The sequence below is a fragment of the Nasonia vitripennis genome, chromosome 2 (assembly GCF_009193385.2).
Source record: "Nasonia vitripennis strain AsymCx chromosome 2, Nvit_psr_1.1, whole genome shotgun sequence".
In the NCBI taxonomy this organism is placed as follows: domain Eukaryota; kingdom Metazoa; phylum Arthropoda; class Insecta; order Hymenoptera; family Pteromalidae; genus Nasonia; species Nasonia vitripennis.
In genome coordinates, this window is record NC_045758.1 from 8937304 (window position 1) to 8951853 (window position 14550).

The window sequence follows — 14550 nt, forward strand, 5'->3', positions numbered from 1 at the left end:
TCGCCGCGGATATGCTCTCGTTCTTCGCGTCTGCGCCGCAAAGCGGAGCACCTGAGAGCAGCTCAACTCTCTTGTATGTGTGTGTACCTACTACCCCCGCCGCGGCCGCAATGCAACCGCGTGACTCTCTGGCTGCCTTAACCCATTTTTTTCTCCTCCGCGGTACACACAGGCAATTTCTTCCCCGGCCTCGTTTTTACCTAGTATCTTTTTCAGCGCTGCGGACGGCTGCTCGGCGCAACGATGTGTGTATCAAAAGATGCGAGTGTGTGTATACCTGCGCGAAAGCGGAATTTCATTCGTACCTGTAAATCCGCGATGTACAGCAGGCTCGTTTGTATACATATTCACTCCAGGCGGCGCACGTGGGCATATTATACGTTGCACTGCAGCGGCAGCTTACAGATGTACCGATTTAATCATATTTCAAGTACGCCGCCCGCGAACCAACACCGCTCGTAAATACTAATTTCGACGGGAGAGGCGTGTATGTACACCTTGAATCACGGCTTGATCATACCGCATATCAACGCGTTGCATACACTGCCTCCTGCTGCGCGATATGCGCACTTTTCGAGTGAGCTGTTTCTATATGTCGATTATTTTATTTTATTTCGCGCCCGGACACGTTCCGTTTGTTATATACATTTTCCTGTGCATAATAAATTTCGGCGCACATTATGCGCGGCTGCTTATTCCGGGAAAATGGAGATCAGAAAACGAGCCCGCGCTTCGACGATCAAATGACAAAAGGCGAGTTATTAATCATTAACCGCAACAGCGCGTTTGCTGCGTGTGTTGCACACAGGTCGATTTCAAATATTTAAGGCATAAAACCTGTATATTCATATAAACGCACCGCCCGGCATTGATATAGAGGAGCAACTCATAAGCATATCGCTGAAGCAGCCGAGCTTTTAATGAACGAGCTTAATCAAACACGCTTTCACTGCGCGCGCAGCGCTGCGCATATCGAGGGAGCGAGAATGTCATTATTGCTGCGGAATAAAATTAATTGAGCGCATAATAAGCTTCTCAGCTCTGCTGCTGACTGCTGACTGCTCTATGCGGCGCTGTAGCAAAGTTTTAACGAGCGCGCCGACGAGGCGATAAAAAAGAAAGAATGAACGGGGCGAAACGCCGCATAGCGCAGGTGTGTATATGTATACACAGTAGCTGCGGATTCCTCTCGCGAAGAAGAAGAGCGGCCGGGGGCAGACCTTAAACTTGATAAAAATGACCGCTGAATCGGGCAAATCGAGCGGCAATAATCGTATTAGGCGCCGAAAAATAGAGCTATGTCCCGGCTTCAGCTCCGTGTGTTATATATCTATATCCACACACACGAGCGAGGATCTTGCCGGGGCGAAGCTAGAGAGAGAGGAAGATATTTTGGCGGCGCTGCAGCGCATGCTGCCCCGCTACATTGCATTTTCCGCGCGATGTAACGCGGCCGCTTGCGTCGGCAGATCGAACATTAAGGATTATACGAGTGCGCAAATGCGGGCATCGGCTAAGTTCGCTCTCGACCAAGCGCGCATAGTAAATGCGCTCGTTTCTCTCTCTCTCTCCAAGGTATATACGTTCTATAGTGTATACACACACACACGCGCGCACGCGTGTCGGCGCGCGCGTGTTTTAGAGTAAACTTTTCGGTCCGCCACAGGGTACACATAGTGAGAACCTCTCGTGTGCTCCGCAGAAGCGAGCGCGTGGTTTTACCCTCGAATAATTAATCGATTACAGAGAGACTGCAATCGGCCGTTGCTACCATATGTTAGACCTGCTGCTTTTAAATATACGCGATGTGTACACATAAAGCTCGGCCGCATACGCTTCTTCATTTGTTCTTCATAAAGCTGCCGCGCATCTTATTGGGTCTAATGTGTGGACGTTTCAAACTATCGTGCTTGCAAGGCGTGTCTCGTCGATATGGCTCACTTTCGTTCGGACGACTCATTGAAATAAGTATGAAACGTGGCTATCATGTCATAATGAATTCATATGTTTCACGACGAGAAAAATGTAGAGGATTTCAGCGTATCAGTGATGAAGCGAAGGACGCAGCGCGGAATAGCAATCCGTCAAATTTGCACAGCCATCGAATTCAATGAAATTCATTTCGAAATCGCCACGGAGCAATCGGGATTGAAAAATCACTTGTTTGAGAAGCTGTGTAAATCAACGGTACTGCAGCGCTTCATCTTTATTCACGCATAAATCAAATTTATTCAGTTTCGCTCAACCTCCAACGCGTTAAAAACTACACAATATCAACAACTCGATTCTCATCAAAACTATCTCGTAAACGCTTAACCCGCCGAAATCGCGTAGAGGAGCTACTTCAAAAAGCCTAGAGGGTATGTAGAGCGCAATCTTCATGCAAATCTGCCCGGCAAGTTTTGATATATTCCGCGATAAACTAAGTCCGGGGCATTCTGATCATTGAAGTTTCAACTATAACATAGTCAACACACGACAGCGGTAGCAGCAGCAGCGCAGCAAGCGCTACAGCTTCAATAATTCCATGCCTGCACACACTACGCACGAGCAGAGGAGGAAAAGTTCTAGAGGTCGGATTATTTAAACTGACAGCAGCAGCAGCAGCCAGGGGGGATATATAGTATTATATCAGCGGGAGTTTTTCAATTATAAAAAATCACTTTATATCGACACCGACTCGCCGGATTATATCTCGTTGGATCTTTACTCTCTCTCTCTCCCTCTCTATCTCGGCACAGTATAGGCATTCCGCACGCGCGGGCGAGCTGCAATTGGATCGGATCTGTCCACGTTTTGGCGCATCAACTTGAATTTTATCGACATTCGTTCTCGTACGTCGTCAGCAATTCAGGGCATTTTTCCGATCCTCCATATAGCCGTGCATTATACGAAGCTTGGCCACAGCCACGTTCTTCGATCTTTTCCCTCTGCAGCTATATTCGAAATCTCTCTCTCGCTCGTATATTACTCGCGGAAAAATGTTGGGGCAGGCAACGTGTTCCAGTACACTGTGTAAAACCCGCAACAGTACGCCCCTCTCTCTCTCTGCAAAGTGAAACAACGATGATTTATTGGGACTCCGTTGCACAGCATCGATCTACGTGTATTTATAGCGCTTTACGCGCGCCGCGCAGGTATTTAAAGCGACACTGCGCTGCTCTGGCGTTTCCATAAACTTTGTTATGCGTAAGAGCGGCCCACGCAGCAGCTCTAGCCAGGCGACAGAGAACCCAATATTAATGAAAGATGAGAGCAGGCAGTCTTCTCTCGTTTTAATTACGCGACGTCAATTTATTTCACGTGCTTCGGATGCGGGGACGAGAGAGAGAAGCTCGCTCTTTTGTTCTCGATCTTGATGCTTTGTGCGGAGTTCGTTCGTTCCGGGAAATAAAATGAAATGGTATACGCGTGTCGTGATCGATTCTGGCAAAAATGCATGAAATGTTGCATTGCGTGTATGGATTCCAACGAGATTTCAATATAGCAGTCTCGTTGAAACTGATTGTATAATAAGTCGACATTGTTTCTGCTTATCTTGATTAATTTATCCAAGTTATTATACGCGAGCTTCATCAATTTAACTTAGAGAATCGAAAGAGGAACGCTTTTGTAGCATTAAATAACTTCTCTCGACGCGCAGCTATAGCTATATCGAGAAAAAATCAGTCCATTAAAAAGTTTGACCGATACGCTTTTAAGATATTTCCCGAACCGAACAAAGAGAACATTTCAGCGAACACTTAATACAAGCACTCCCGAGAATAGTAGCTTTCATTAAACGCGAATCGCGCACATTACTCTCGACCGAATCCAGCATGGCCCCATATTCAAGAGAAGCGCAAAGCGTATCCTTAAACGGAGGTGAACTTGTCCGGTTGTGGCTCTCGCGCTCGAGATTGTAATAATCCTTATAAGGAGACGGCTTCATCTTCCTTATACCACTTATTCCTGTATTTTTTATCGCGAAAATTCAGCCGGGCACATCTTTGCGCTCAGAAAAAAAGCTCCCCCCTAATTTCCATTAAGCGCTGACGAATGAATTCGCGCAGGAGCGATCTTTAATGTCGCGCGCGAAGCAAATGGGGCACATCGCATAATGAAAGAATCAGCTGAATTATGTCGCTAGTAATGCGCAACACCTGGCTCGAACGGAGTTGATGTTTTTTTTTGTGCGTCGAGAATGAAAACATCGGGTTGCGCAAAAAAAAATTCATAAATACGAGAGATAGATAGCAAACTAGGTCGAAGCGCGCACGAAGAGTCTGCACCGGGCGCAAATACGTCTGAAATATGTACACGCGCGTCTTGATGAGATGTGAGTCAAGTGGCGTATTTGGAGCACGTTGCTTAGGTTCTTGATTATGTTTGGTTGATTACAGGAGAGAGAATGCGTTGTGAATTTCCATCATTTGCACCTACTAATTCGAGTTTATTCGCAAGTGATAATTCAATTGCGCCGCTGTTGCGCGCGAATTCTAGATTAAGGGAGCGACAAGAATTACGCGCTCACGTGCGCAGCCAGCAAAAATTAATTTATTGCTTACAGGCTGAGGGAATTCTTGAAGCGTTTCTATACACTGAGAGAACTATATATTAAAATTTACTACATATGTAGGAAACATTACTATATTAGATAGTAACGGCAGGTCCTACTCGCTCCATGACGATTTTTACTATATTCACAGTAAAAATTGTTAGACTTATATTAAAATTTGTTACGTGTTTACTAGAAATTACTACATTATATAGTAAAAATTATTTTAAGAATTTCTCCGTGTGCCAGAATTTGAGGTTATAAAGTTGATTTATGCAGTAACCAGAGACCAAAATCTATAATTTTTTTGTTTATCTGGTATTATTAAGTGATAAAATAACATTCGCTGCTATTATATATTAATTTTGGTCAATTTATTATTAATATTAACTCATGAGTAAATGTGATTAATATATCAGATTTGAAATTTTGTACATAACAGTACTGTGTGGTAAGTGGTCAGCGCGCTCGGCTGCCAAACATTTCTTTCTTTCGTTTATTTCTTTCACTTAACAACATTAAATGTCAATAATAATAATAATAATCATATTCATTTCAGTATGATAGTAAAATTTAATACAAAGCAAGTATAACCGTCCGTTACTATATAATGTAATAATTTTTCCTGCATATGTGGTAAATTTTAATATCTAGTTTTCTCAGTGTACAGCCTGTGAGCAAACGTTGCTTTGAACACGGGATGCATATCGTGTTTGGTCGTATTTAAAAATAAACTTTCAACCTTTCATCTAAATGAATTTTGCGTAAACGCATAGCGTAATTTTTAAGGTAACTTGATAAAAGCTGACAGGACTGCGGGTGAAAGCAACGAAAATGCGCTCGCACGAGTTTGTGCAATTATGGTAGGCTGCATTTATGGTATTATATTCCGGATTTTCGAAAGCCCAATTAAGGGAAAAAATGAAAAACCCGTAAAAACTGTGTGCCCACGATATCGGAGAGAGGAGAGTAATTGAGAGATCAATTACAAAGGGACAAATGAAAAAGTGCCGCCGCCCCAGGCTCGCGGCGTTTAACTCGGTAATTTGCCTCATTCCTTATAGGCGCGCGCACATATTCGAGCAAGTAGATTAAAAATTTTATCTCGAGCCCGCGCGCGCGTCAACCTTTTTCGTGTGCTCAGCTGATGGTGCAGGCAAAAAATCTCCCCGGCGAAAGGGACGAGAGAGGAAATAAGCATAGATAATGGTCGGCTAAAACATTGGAGCATCTGCAATTAGCGCAGCGAACTACTATGGTTCTGTTGGCTGTACAGCAAAAAAATTTCAAGGCATACACTGGATAGAGAACTATTTCTATATAGGGTCTTTGTAAGGAAATGAAAAAAATCCTAATCCTCTTATGGGAATTTTACAATGCGGGCATTGATCGCGCTGTAATTTAATGAAAAATGAGATTGAATTTCATACAAGTTAAGAATTATAAAATAAAGTTCCCAAGAAAGTTTTCTTTAGTTAACATTCGTTTCTTCAATTTTTAAAAACAAAGCTTCCTCATATAATTCCCTCCACGCCACACACGCAACCCGCCGTAGCAGTACAGTGACACGCACGTTTTGAGCCCAGCGTGGATCCTATTCGAAGGAGTGTGGAAATACACGTCTACACACAGAGTCGCACGCTGTAGTGCTAGACGTTATATACCGAAGGAAGGAGGGGAGAGACTGTCTCGTTACGGCGGATATACATGCAGAAAGATATATAGATACGGAGGGAGGCTGAGAGCCGGGCGAGAGAGAGAGAGAGAGAGAGAGAGAGAGAGAGAGAGAGAGAGGAGGATACAAAAGCTCCAGCGTGGATTTCGAGCGACAAAACGCGAATGGGAATAGGACGTGCGGTACTCGCAGCAGCAGCGGCAGACGACGACCTACATTCCTCTCGATTTTTCCTCTTCGTTTTCGACACGACTACGACGAGAGGAAGCTTCGAAGTCTAGGCAAAGTGAGAGAGAGAGAGAGAGAGAGAGAGAGAGAGCCACAGCTTTTTCCCTTCTCCCCTCGGCATCGCGCACCGAATCGGACGCGCTTATACAGAGAGCAGCTTGCGCGCGCGCGAAAACAAAATAGAGGCTTCTTATGTGTGTGTGTGTGTTTTCCGGAGACGCTCGTGATTACCATTCTCGGGGAAAAGAGGGTGAGCGAAAGCGGGGGTCGCGATAAGCTCTCGCTCTTTCCCCCTTTTTCTCGCGCGCGACTCTCTCTCGTCGTGGAAAGTTCAATGGAGACGGTTCTATATTAGTTTCGGGAGTGTATACGCTCTCTTTCTACTCGCGACAGATTGTCGAGATATTTATCTTCGGAATGGCGAAGCGCGCGAATATACGCACGTATAAAACACCAGAGGGAGAGAGAACTTGTTTGCTTGCTGTCTAGATTGAACAATAATGAATCTTGCAACTATATACATATAATAGTCGCTCGATTGCATCCGACTCTTTGTATTTATATAACATATGCGCGGATATTATTGTTCCTCGTTTCGGTCGAGGAAACGAGCGCAAGATGAACTTTTACACGCCGGGAAACACGATGCTACCCGAGATACTCTACGTATTTTGTAAGCTCATAACGCTCGCGCTTTACATATTCATTGGCTCGGTTCAGCTGCGCCGAAAAAGTTTTTGATTAAAAGCCCGCCCTGTACGGCGAGTGTACACCTATACCTACATGCTCATCATCGACGACGAGGCTTCGAATTTCACGTCCCTTATATTTTCTACTATCGCACAGGCAGTTAAATATTTTCCAAGAAAAAACACGCATCGAAAGTTTCGCTATATTCAGGGCGAGAAAAAAATTCGAGCTCTTCGCGGTGTACAACTCCGGGGTCGTATTTTCCGAACAAATATTTCTATACGTTCGCGTATACTTGGAGATATACATACACACACACAGCTCGAGAGAGAGAGAGAGAGAGAGAGAGAGAGAGAGAGAGAGAGAGAGAGAGAGAGAACAGGTATACGTCGTCGTTGACCTCAACAGTCGATATCCACATGAATCCCCAATCGGAATATTATACCGGAGGAGATAAAAGCTCGCTTTTCGAAAAGTAGAGCGAGAGCCGTATACGCGCGTTTGAGAGAGGATAAGCAGAGAAGAAGTAGATATATTTTACTAGTTATGAATATACGACTCGCTCTATTAGCGAAGAACTGCAGAGCGTGAAGTATAGCCGTTTGAATGCAAGGGGAAAGTTTTTTACGAGAGGACTATAAGTGCTTATTGTACACATAACAAAAGCATGAAAAGTCGAGCGTCTTGTATACAGCCGACCGATTTACTCTCTATATAGTCGTCTCAGCGCGCAATTAGACGAGAGAGCAGAGCGAGCTTGAAAAATCGAATTCCTCGGCAATAAAGAAAGCAGAAAGCGAAAGCCCTACACAAAACCCGCAACGGCGGGTATACACACGTCCGGCTGTGTGTGAAAACGCCGCCGGAATTCGCAATTCTACTCCCTCCACCACACTCCATCCGCCGCCTCGGCGTCAAATAGCCCATGGCTCTCTTTCACGGATCCATGTCCGCCCTCTCTCTACTAATACCCACAGCTCTATATGTATATATAGCTCACATGCTCTCTCTTCGGAGCTAACGATCGGCCGGGCGTGAAGTGACAAGCGAGGGATATCTCTCGGCCTGAAATTAGAATACCGAACTGCTCCTTCAAGTTTTCTTATTAACGAAACACTCCTGCAGGCTGTGCTGGATCGAGAAGAGGAAAAACAAACCGGAGAGAGAGAGAGAGAGGGAGAGAGAGAACATCGGGCATTTTCAATTTAACTTGCTGCAAGTTCAAGCACTTTGCTCTTTCTCTCGACTCGTTCTCGATTGTCCGACTTGTACGTTATACGCATTATGACGCGACTGTTGGCCCTGTATAGTGTATATATAGCTCTCTCAGCTGGTGCTCGGAACTTTGGATCTAGGTGTTTTTCCCCCTCTCAAACTCTCTTCCCGAGATCTCCAGGCGCGGGTTAAGGTCAACTCCTTCGCACCCTCCCCGGGAATATTAAATTCTAGTTCCGCCCAGCTCTCCGAACGAGCCGATCAATTAACGGCAATGATGTCGCGCGAAGGAGAATCAGAAACATACATCGGTTGTTGGCTCGGAAACAAGAAGAAGGCGAGTCACATATAGATATAAGGAGGAGAGAAAATGGGAAACGGAGATAGCGGGAGAAAGAGGAAAGCCGGCTGTATGACACGTTGTAGTATGTGCCCGCCTCGGGGGATCCCCGGACACTCTCCGCGCCGCGTTCCTGCACGAACCGAATTTTCTAATAAAATCCGCCCAACCGTTCCGCCGGCGGTAATCTCCTCTCCTTCTCTCTCGTAGCGATAATTAAATTATGTCAGCGGAGGCGCGTAATTTTTATACGCCGCGCAATTTCCTTTCATTACTATACACTGAGTCTCGCTCTCTTTATCGCCGCGATGGCTATAAAACGCTGCACCGCGAGTATAATACGCATACGCCCCCGCGTGTACGCGATAATGTGTATAGGTATAGGCTGCGTGCACGTACGGGCCTTTAATCTCACGGGGCCGAAGCTGCTATGGGAAATAAGGGAGAAAAAGAGGACGAGAAAGCAGCAGCGTCTCTTAGGGCCAAGCGAGAGAAAACGGAATTTCGCGATTTTTCCGCGCAGTACAGCGATGAAATGCGGTCATACACATCCTTCTTTCTCCGTCGTCTCTGCCCGCTCTCTCTCTCTCTCTCTCTCTCTCTCTCTCTCTCTCTCTCTCTCTCTCTCTCTCTCTCTCTCTCTCCGATATGCAGGTATGCGCGAAAAAAATAACGAGCCTGCTGCTGCTGACGAGACGAAAAGGGGATTCGGAGATTTTTCAATGTTTCTGCACTCGAATGTTGAATTTATTACCCGCGCTTCCGATTGATTCCTAGCCGAGCGCGAAAAAGCTTCTCTCTCTCTCTCAAATTTTCTTTTTTTCCCTCGCCACCATGCACACACGTGTGCCTATATACAGCAGATATACTTTTTGTTTCAATTTTTGCCGCAACGGCTTTGGAGATAGATAGAGAGAGAGAGAGAGAGAGAGAGAGAGAGAGAGAGAGAGAGAGAGAGAGAGAGAGAGAGAGAGAGAGAGAGCCGCAGCGATACAGAATTGTCCCGTACGTCCGCTCTACGGATTATATTAGTTTAGCTTAATACGTTTAAGCCTCCGCGCTCTGTTTTTCCTTCGCTTTTTCCCTTTTCAAGCCGGCGCTTATTCCGACGAATGAGCGCCTGCGCGTATGGGAAATTGGATTTTTGTTTGCAAGGCAGCGGCCCGGACACACACAGTCTGCCGCCGCCGCTGCGGGAGAACACGCGACAGCTTTGACTCTCAGCGACGGACACGAGCTTTCGAGCACCCATACAGAGGGAAAGAGGACGGTTTGATGGATTTCACCTTTCGGCTCTTTTGTCGGCGCGCGAAAAGCTCGCTAAAGTGTAACGCGCCTGCGATACTAAATACGTTTTTTAATCCGCGAATTAAAAGACGATCCCTTTCGTTTAAGCAGATAAAGGCCGGAGATGAAGAGCCGGACGAAGAGTCAAAAAGTTTCGGGAGAGAGCGAGAGGAAAAGAGAAATAGGAGAGAAGAGTAAGATGAGTGCGCGCGAGAGGCCGTGCAGAGCTCGCTGTTAAACGTCCGGAAAACGACCCCCGACCAGCGGCAGCGTCAAAGATGCGGACCCGGATCGACCCTGCCACCGCCGCACAGCAGACAGAGACGGAGAAACAGAGAGAGCTGCGTCGTCGTTTCCAGCCGGAAATAGGAACGAAAATCTTGTTTGCCCCACCTTCCCTTCCTTCCCCATGAGGCAGTGGTGTATATATATATATATATATATATATATAGAGAGAGAGAGAGAGAGAGAGACGCAAAAATATATATCAGAAGAACGACCGCGTATAACTTATTCATGCCCCGAGTACGTTATATTATGCCTCACGCGCGCTTAAGCTCGGAATTATCATGGGAAGTCGGCGCTGCAGCGGCGCCTTTGTGGCCGGTTTACATGACTTTTTGATCGAAGCGCGATTTTTATACAGAAAGTGAGAGAGAGAGAGAGAGAAATATTATAAGCGCGCAACGGCCGCGAGAGGAAGTAGAGAAGAAGGAAAAAGTCAAGAGAGAGAGGGCAACTCGTTCACTTGATTAACTAGATCCTCGGCGGCGTTGCCAAGTAACACGACAGAGAGAGAGAGAGAGAGAGAGAGAGAGAGAGAGAGAGAGAGAGAGAGAGAGAGAGAGAGAGAGAGAGAGAGAGAGAGAGAGAGAGAAGTCGAAGGGGCATATCAGCGTTATAGAAATCGCTCTAAGAGTTTCGACCTTAATATCGCGCGCTACGACGACGAGGACGACGACGACGCCGCGCTGAATCGCAACTCAAGTTCAAAACTTTCAAAGAAAAGACACCGGGAGAGAGCTCAGAAATCATGGTATTAATGGTCTCTACAGGAAATTGCAGACCTTCCTCTCTGTGTCTCCTCTCGGCGGCGGCTCTGCCAATAAACTTTCATCCTTAATTTTATGTCCACTAAGCTCTCGCGGGACATCTCTCTATTTTGAAGAGCCCGAAAATCCATTTCCTAACTGTCACTTGCATCCAAACTCCGCGCGTTATATATTTTCTAATACAAGTGAGAAAAAAACCAAATCGCGCCTAATACAACGAGCGATTGAAGCACGGGGGCTATACGCAACACTATAAGGGATGAACTCCTCTACTGCGGCGGTACTAAAACGAACATAATGGAGCAACACAGCGTGCGCGCGCCGGCAGACCGCGGCATTAAGACAATGCTACGGCGGCGTTATTACGACTCGACATTGTCGTGACGGTGCTGCTCTGACCCTGCGCTGCGACGCGCTCTGTATATGCTTTATAACGGAATTAAAAGCCGTTTGGACAAAAGCTCTCCTTATTACTCGACGCTGCGGCTCATTCGAATGCTCTGGCGATCGTTAAATTATATTATGGATGAACTTTTTGAGCCCTCGTATAATCGCACCTAATACTACTCCCTCTGCAGCGCTTATGGTATGCGCAATATAACGCTCGCATATATGGCGCTGGGTAATTGCGCAATTACCGAGCAACATTTTCTCGCCACTCAACTCGATCGGAAGAGAGAGGGGCTATCGGCTCTCTCGAGTAATTACAGCGTCCCCGCAAGTGCTGTGTTAACAACCAACTTGTTACAAGGTATTGGCGTTGCTATATGCTCGTCGTGCTGTTTAGCTTTATTTTGCATCTTTTCACTGACTTGCAATCGTCTTGAAAGTCTGCGAGTGCGGGATTCGTCGTTTGGCAACGGCGCCAAATTGGATTTCCCGATGAAGCTTGTAATGGTATTTTTCTCTTATGAAAATAGAACCCGATAGGAAACGGTAATTGTTATTGTTGTAAAAATGTATGCACCGACTATAATCTGTATAAATAAGCGAGACTTTCTTACCATTAAAGCTTATACAACGATAAATACAAATTAGTGCTTTAGGTGAAACGGCACATGAATTTTCGATGCCATCAAACAAAGATCTGTTCACCCACTCGTCACACGCGCACCGATTAACGCAATCGAATGAGCCCATTATTCAAGGCACTTGAGCGCTAATTAATACGTCACTTTCACACACTGCAACGGCGATTACTCTGGCTATGCGCGAATACGCGCGTGATATTGGCTCTGATGAAAAAGGGCTAACTAAATATTAGGAAATCAGCAATTGGAAATTCATAGAGCAGCTGTTCATTCAACGACCAGCCGCCGCCGAGTTGGGTTATATAGAATTTTCGATCAGTTGGATATTCAGGGAATCCATTGAACACTCTCTCTCTCTCTCTCTCTCTCTCTCTCTCTCTCTCTCTCTCTCTCGCTCAGCGAATGCAAATTCGACGTCCGGTATGTATATACATATATAACTCCAGATATAATGGCTGATATATTTAAGCGTCGTATAGCTCTCGCTCTCTCGATCTATTTGCACCGGGGTCTACCGACCGCGCTATGCCGGCTCGTTCTACCCCCTAGTTTATATTCATTCAAAACATCGTCGGTTAAGCTGCTGTTTTATCGATGCGGGATTGAGCAGTCCATTGCTCGGAGCATTCCGCAGTAGGGCAGAGAGTGGGTTATTCCCGCGCAACTTACAATAACACACCGCGAAGTTGCCCTCGGCCGAGATTTGCATTTCGCGCAGTAATTCAGCCGATTATGTCTCCCGGGAAACGTGTTCGGAATCCGCTGCGCGAGTGAGAGAGGGAGAGAAAGAATCTTGTTGAAAAACTTGAATGAATAGGGTTTTTCACGCTCAGCGCGCGCGACGGAAATGGAAACTACCCCCCGCGGATTATCCGCGATAAAAAGTCACTTTCCAGTTTACACGAGCGGAGTATCAGAAAGTAATATCAAGTTTGTCTCTGCGCGATGGTATTTGTTGTACGTTTATGCTTGTGGTTACCTGTCTTACCTGCGTGATAAGGCGTTACTGGTGGGACGATGACGGTTTCAGCTGCTTCTGTAACGAGAAACAAAAAATAATGAAAATTAACACACCTAATTATATTATAGCGAAGGAATAAACTCTTCGAATTATTCTAGCGGATAATTAATCCAGAAATACGAATCCATCGCGGAGTGTGGAAGGTTATTAAAATTAACGACGAAACGCTGGAAATACGCGGCCAATCAATAAATTCTCAACCCAATTAACGCGCATTACCTGCGCTGCTCGTAGGATGATCGCGATGATGTTTGCCGGACCCCCTGTCGCGCGACTTTATCACGCTCGTTAAGACAAAAGTCGATGCGTCGAATAAATCGCGCGATGGACGGTATTTACGAAGAAACAAAAAACTTGTAGGTAGAAAAATCGCAGCAGAGCGGACGACGGAGATCGCTCTCGCGTAATGAAACGCGGCAAAAGGGACGGGAGTTTGGAAAGCCGCGACGAATCTTCATTTTTCAGCGATCATCATAAAACTCTCTCTCTCTCTCTCTCTCTCTCTCTCTCTCCAGTCGCGGAAAGAAAAATAAAAACACGCTCGAAATGCGGGGCGAAACTTCATCCGTGTGCTCTTTTCTTCCGTTAAAATAGTTTTCGCGAGTTGAGTAACCGTGAAAGTCGCCTAAAGTCGTCGAGTAAGCCATATATATACAGAGCAGTAGCAGCAGCAGTCGTCGTCTTTAGAGAAGACGGTGCAGAGGAGAAAAAAGATTAAAGGTCCGCCGCTACTTTATTTCGCGCACGTCAACGTCTCTCTCTCTCTCTCTCTCTCTCTCTCTCTCTCTCTCTCTCTCTCTCTCTCTCTCTCTCTTCTCGCCGGCGATATATTTTAAGGTCCGCATTGTCGCGACTGCATTATCCTCTCGGTGAAAAGCAGTAGCGGAAAGGCCAATCTTCTTCCCGAGCCGATTTGATTTTTTCGGCCGATACACGCGTCGCCGCGAAAATGGGTATTGTAGCTAGTTTAGGAGCTCAGGGAGAGAGGCGTTTCCTCTTTGTGTGCGCGGGAGGAGATAGTGGAAGCCTCAGGGGGAAGAAGAGGGGGAGCGATCCCCGCGAGCTAAGAGCATTTGCGCGGACACGGGGGCTAAATGCGCGCGGCGCGCGAGCCGACTGAGTAACGAGGCAGGCGCACGAACGCACTCAAGCCGAGAGAAACGCTATATGTATACCGCTGCTTTCGATTCACCCTTCTTCTTCTATTCTACTCTTTCCTGCACTCGAGCATTCATTTTCAGCCGGGCAGTATACTCTCCTTCGATCTCTCTTTTAAAAGGGGCCACTCGTTAACCCCCTGTGCTATATGTATACATGTATAGCTGGGGCTGGCTACTCGCTGAATCAACTTTCGCCTATTTAATTACCATAATGAAGCGGCCGAGGGAGAAAGCGTTTTCGGAGCGGCGGCCGGAACTCGTTTTTCGCCGCTGCTGCTGCGGCCCGTCAGTCGGTGTATACACCTGTATCTTAC

The 14550-nt window shown here is 46.2% G+C and overlaps 1 protein-coding gene across 4 annotated transcripts in view; it reads right to left on the reverse strand.

The window, feature by feature from the left end:
- LOC100117883 overlaps positions 1-14550 on the reverse strand; it is a 63147-nt gene that overhangs the window by 31592 nt on the left and 17005 nt on the right. For 3 of the 4 annotated variants that reach the window (XM_031922881.1, XM_031922880.1, XM_008209791.3), the window contains exon 2: positions 13044-13091. The gene's annotated coding sequence lies outside the window, so the exon portion shown is untranslated. Of the gene's footprint in view, positions 1-13034; positions 13092-14550 lie in introns of all 4 variants that reach the window. The other variant, XM_031922879.1, reaches the window with a different exon arrangement.